This window comes from Setaria italica, chromosome VIII (assembly GCF_000263155.2).
Source record: "Setaria italica strain Yugu1 chromosome VIII, Setaria_italica_v2.0, whole genome shotgun sequence".
In the NCBI taxonomy this organism is placed as follows: domain Eukaryota; kingdom Viridiplantae; phylum Streptophyta; class Magnoliopsida; order Poales; family Poaceae; genus Setaria; species Setaria italica.
In genome coordinates, this window is record NC_028457.1 from 39121998 (window position 1) to 39128137 (window position 6140).

At 49.0% G+C, this 6140-nt stretch overlaps 1 long non-coding RNA gene across 1 annotated transcript; it reads left to right on the top strand.

Annotated features, from left to right (window-relative positions):
- The first annotated feature begins 1495 nt into the window (after positions 1–1495).
- Positions 1496–2908, top strand: LOC111258287. Its single transcript, XR_002678948.1, has 2 exons — positions 1496–2215; positions 2392–2908. It is a non-coding gene; the product is annotated as an uncharacterized LOC111258287 (long non-coding RNA).
- Positions 2909–6140: the final 3232 nt, after the last annotated feature.

Here is a 6140-nt window from a genome sequence, read left to right on the forward strand (position 1 = left end):
AGGCTCAGCACCAAGTCCACGCATCTCGAGGCTGCGGTCGCGAGGTCAAAGAAAGCGAACAGAAATATAAACAATCTCAAGAAGCGAGCTCTTTAAGCCAATGATGATTTGCAAAAGAAAAAGGAATCGCTTGCGAAGTCAGGCAGCGACCTCGTTCATACGGTGCAGAGTAAGAGAACAACTTGCAAATTAATCTTGGGGCTCCATGGGAGCTGTGCACCTTTGTAACCGCACATTCACCAAGAATTTCTTCACTCGGTTGTGCGCCGGGCCCCGGCCGGTAGGGTTAAAAAAAGGGTCGCCGAGTGTCCTAGGTGGGCACTCGGTAAAGTTTTTCTTTGCCGAGTGTCTACCCTAGGACACTCGGCAAAGTTTATTTAAAAAAAATTAAAAATATCCAACAGTTTCAAAAAAAATACCAAATTTTCACACGAAATAAGATATGTTCTCTACTGACTATACAAAAAGTTTTGTAGTCAAACCAAACTCGACCGTCACTTCGACTCTAAATTTTATCGAATCCTTCTCAAAGTTACTATTCTTCTTCTGATATGCTTCGGTTTGTAATCATCGTACATGATGAAATGTGCAAAACCTTCCCAATTTTTTTCCACAGCTTCCACGTATTATATCATCACATAATTACAAATGTCATAATTTTCAGACTTTGCTTGTTTTTTTTACAATTTAAAAATACTACCGCCACACGTTCATTGTCGTGTTTCCTGAACAAGATGTTCGAAATTTCTTTTTATTTCATGGGTCAGGTCTCAAATTGAGCCAAATAACATGAATATCATTTTTCTACTCATTTTGTTCCATAATTTGAATCACTTGCAGTTCAAATTTGATTTATACCAAAAATTTCCTTGAAATGCAATTAATTAAATAAATATAGCAAATAAATCCAAAAATATACCAAATTTTAACATGGAGTACCACGTGTTGTATGTGGGGAGTAGAAAAAAATTTCAAGATGAAAAGAGGAAAAAATTATTTTTTTGCCGAGTGTCAAAAAAACACTCGGCAAACCCCCCTCTTTGCCGAGTGTCTTTTTTGACAGTCGGCAAACTACCCTCTTTGCCGAGTGTCTTTTTTGACACTCGGCAAAGAGGGGAGTTTGCCGAGTGTTTTTTATTTGACACTCGGCAAAGTCCCGATTTGCCGAGTGTATTTTTTTTGCCGAGTGTTTTTGGCTTGGCACTTGGTGAAGAGCTTGTTTGCCGAGTGCTCGAAAAAAAAACACTCAGCAAAAAAAATACACTCGGCGATTTTAAGGTTTCCCGTAGTGACATCGCGGGACCGCGCGCCGTGAATGGAGTGGACAGCTCCAAATAGACTTGTTGCGGCATGAACGTGACGACCCAGGATGTTTGCACTTATCTGTTTTTAGCAGACAAGTTAGTAGGTACATTAACTGTTGATGTTCGCAGTCGACCCGTTCCGATTGATTGTTTTTAGCAGACAAGTTAGTAGGTACATTAACTGTTGATGTTCGCAGTCGACCCGTTCCGATTGATTGTTTTTAGCAGACAAGTTAGTAGGTACATTAACTGTTGATGTTCGCATGCAGTCGACCCGTTCCGATTGATTGTGAAGATTTCGGAAGGACACAAATTGTAGTTGTGTTCTTCGATGGTTGGCCTGCTTTTTGGGCAGTTGATGGTGTTGACTTGCCAAGCCCGCCGAGCTATCGCCGGAACAGTATCTGCCACTGTACCGCGCTGAAGACCGCTGCAATGATGCCCGTGAAGAGAATCCGATGCTGCTTGAATCTCTGTTTTGAAGCGCAACGGTCAGCCACGGCGCGCTTTCCCGCTCCTCCGCTTCGGGGGATGCGCAACCTTCCACGGCCCTGCGCATATACCAACGCCGTCCGCGCACCCGGAGCAACGCCGTTTTACAGCCTGACCTGCTGCCTCCACCGGCTGAGCAGAACAACCTCGGCGTCGCCGGCGCAGCGCTGGACGCCCCGCAGTGCGCCGCGCCTTCGCAGAACTCGTCTGTCGTGACCATTCACGCAGGAACGAGTGCGAGGCAGCCCGGGCAAAGGCAGAAGCTTTTCTGAGCAGCGTCCGCCTCGTGCTACAAACGCCGCTGGCGCAAAGAACGCCGCAGCCACCACCGTCCTGCCCAGGGGCGGCACCAACGCCGAGAAGGAGTGGTCGCCTTGCCAACCAGCCCCTGAACCTCACCGTCCGCCCATCTAAGAAGGGTGAGGTCCTCGCCATGCGGAAACTTGGGATTATTTCAAACGACGACGACGCAAATTGCGCTGCGGCTGCTGAATTTGATAAATTCTTAAACACAATTGTGCAACCGCGCCATTTCGCGGCTCTGCGGGATATCATCCCAGCGGCTAATGCGCTGTCTGATGTTGATCTTATGCAGATAACAAGCCAGACCGGGACGGTGTTGGCGAACGCGTGAACGCCGTCACCACCAGCATCACCATCCTTGGTCGTCGTCAAGTCTCATGGTCGACGTCGCTACACGTGGAGTAACGAACGTTCACATCCGACAATGGCGAAACTAGACCGGGTTCTTGTCTCTGTTGAATGGAAGCTCACTTCCCCTTCTCCTTCCTCCAGGCTATGTCATCGGCAATGAGTGATCATTGCCCTTTACATCTCGCGACAAACGCAACATTCACGGTCCAGCGTCGCTTTCATTTTAAGCCATGGTGGCTAAATTAAAGCTGCACGGGTTCATGGATGCCGTAGCGAGGGGGTGGACATGCCCAAATACGATGATCGATCCTTTTGCCCGTCTAGATTGTAAGCTGAAGAATACTGCTAAAGAACTTCAGAGATGGAGCCAACGTAGCGTCGGTCAGGTGAAAATGCAGCTTTCAGTGGCGAAAACAATTAATATTATACTATGGCTTGACAGAGCTCAGGAAGTGAGACAACTCACACTGGAGGAGCATCAGCTTCGTAAGCAACTCAAATGCAAGATTCTTGGCCTCACATATATCCTTGGAGAGGACGATTGCACGGCTACGTTCAAGGATGCTGTTCTTAAGGGACGGCGATGCCCATACAAAGCTATTTCACTTACAGTCCAGTTTCAGAACTAAAAAGAAATTCATTTCGAACGTGGAGCATAACAACATAGTAGCTTATACTATAGCTGGCCATTTGGCACTAGCACTATGGACCGCCCAAGCACGACATGAAGAAGCACGGCTCAGGAACGGCCCGGCCCGTGACTCATAGTGCCGTGCTTGGGCCGCCATTTCGGCCTGTAGTGCCGTCACGGGCACGACACGCTTAATGGGCCGGCACGATAGCGGCCCGATTCCTCCCAGCCGTTGGATGCCATCAGGATGCATCAGCACCGTTAGATGAGCAGAGAGTGGCATATATAAAGAAATACATGCCTGGAACCCTAACTAACTCTCCTCTCCTGCGTAGCTACGCTCTCACTCTCGATCTCTCCGATCTCCCCGACAGCCCGACCCTCCCTGCTTCTCTCCTGTGGCCGCCCGCGGGGGGCCGCCGTCGTCGGAGCGCGGCCGCGGCTCCTCCCCTCCTTATCTGGCTCTCTCCCGTGGCCGCCTGCGGGGGGCCGCTGCCAGGGCACGGCCACCGGGAGGAGTGGAGGGGCCCCCGCCACCGCCGGGGTCCGCCGCCATCGGAGGAGTGGAGGGGCCTCCGCCGCCGCTGAGGTCCGCCGCGGCCGGGAGGAGCGGAGCTGTGGAGGGGCGCGGGCACAATGGGCTGCCGTGCCGCGGCTAATCGGCTTTAGGGTCGTGCCCATGCCGAGATGTCGGCACGGCGGCACGACAAGGCATGGCACGGCTAAGCCACCGTGCCGCATAGTGCCGTGCCCGTGCCGTGCGTCCCCGGTTGGCCACCTATAGCTTATACACACCAGCCGATGATGTGGTTTTGTTTGCATCTCCAACAGTCCAAGACATGATTATAATCAAGGAAGTGCTTTCCTTCTTCGGAATGCTTCTGGTCTTCAGACAAACCTGCAGAAAAGCATCATGGCACCGATTGCTTGTTCTGAAGATCAAATGCAAAGGATCAGGGACATTGTTCCAGCACAGATGAGTGAATTCCCAATCATTTGCCTCTCACAGTCGGTCCAGTCAGGAAGTCACACTTGCAGCCTCTAATTGACAAAGTGGCATCCACAATCCCTACCTGGAAAGCCCCTCTGATGAACAAAGCAGGTAGATTAACCACAGTCAAGGTGGTGATGAGCTCTATATGTACCCACATACTAATCTCACTCAAGATCCCCGATTGGGTTATTCAGGAGGTGGACAAGAGGCGTAGAGGATTTCTGTGGGCAGGAAAGGATAAAGCACTTGGCGGTCAGTGTTTAGTGAAGTGGCCAATTGCTTGTCTGCCAACTGAATTTGATGGCCTGGGTGTACCTGATCTGAGGATTGCATCCTTTGCTTTAAGGCTAGGATGGTTGTGGCTGAAGAGAACTGATCCCAATAGGCCGTGGAGACATCTGAACACCGATTTTGAGCAGGATGTGGTTCTTCAGCAAATGTTTCAGACATCCATTTCAGTTCGGCTTGGTGACGGCAATCTGGCTCTTTTCTGGTTGGATAATTGGCTAGGCCAGAACTCGCCTTGCGTCCTTGCTCCAGACTTGTGCAACATGGTCAGGCCACGGATCAGAAAAACAAGAACCGTAGCTGATGCCCTGCAGGATAAACATGGATAGCCGATTTTGTCGGACAGCCTACAGTAGCAGCCCTAACCCAATATGTTAACCTTTGGCATGCTGTTGCTGGTATCCAGCTATTAGCAGGAATGGAGGATAATGTCTCATGGCGCTGGGAAAGTTCAAGTATCTATTCGGCAAGATCGGCTTTTAAGGCCTTCTTTCATGGATCAACGAAATCACCTGCCGCCAAACCAGTCTGGAAGGCCTGGGCTCCATTAAAAGTTAAATTCTTCATGTGGCTCGCGCTGCGAGAGCGCCTGTGGACAGCAGAACGGCGCCAACGGCATAGGTTGCAGAATCAAGCGGTTTGTGCGCTTTGCGATCAGGAAATTGAGACATCTGAGCACCTGTTCGTGAGATGTTCATACACCCAGCAGGTCTGGTTCTCGATTAGCGCTATGATCAACACTCAAAATGAGTTACCGCTGCAACACCAGAACCTGATAGATTGGTGGCTCAAGAAAAGGGCAGCATTCAGTGGAGCCAACAGGAGGGGACTCGATTCACTGTTCATGCTCGTTTCTTGGAGAATTTGGAAAGAAAGAAACGATCGTGTCTTCGGCAGATCAGTAGCAACGAACCCAGCAACGATGGCCAATCGCATTTCTGATGAGGCAAGCCTCTGGTCTGCTGCCGGAGCAAGACATTTGAGCGCTCTGGGCTGGCCGGTGCCGGCTCAAGGTTCAGGATAGTGGTCCTTTTGCCTTTTGAGCGCTCGGGTAGTTTCAGGTTGCAATGTAATCGATTCTTTTTGTTAAGAAACTGTGTGCGTGCGCCTGGTTAGGCCCGCGTTGTAATATTGGTTTAACCCTCGTATTCTAAAAAAAAAGAGTCTCCAAATATTGTATACCTTGCATCTCAGTTTGCAGATTTATAGGGACATTACATAATACCTCCAAATATCTCAGTCGAAATAATTTGCATACTGCAGTCAGGTCAAAACTTATGCTATCCTGATCACTCCAAATATGTAGGATCAGGGATCGAAACTCCAAGACTTGAAAATTCCATAAAAGAACAACGATCGAACTTGTGACAGTCTTAAGATTGCTGGTGGTTCAGGATCATCTGCATCGCCAAAGGGTAGAGACAGTCGCAGAACCTTATCAGCAAGTCTTGTATGGGTTTGAGAATGATCAATTGCAGTGACGAAATTCTTCTCTATGGACCTGTACCTAATAAGATTAAGTACCATATAGTGTGCAGTACATGATAATGCCTCACCGTTGTAGTTGATATCTACGGGTTATATCATTCCCCCGTAAACAAGCTCATCAAAATAGCTGCCTGCAACTTCCTCCATGTGTTTTCCTTCTTTTCACAGATCTAGATATACCCTTCAGTTATCCGTTGCTTTACCAAGTCATCTTTCCAAATGAAAGAAATCGGTGCTCGTAGCCTAGGAGGTGGAGGGGGTGAATTAGGCAAACTTAAAGCTTAAATCT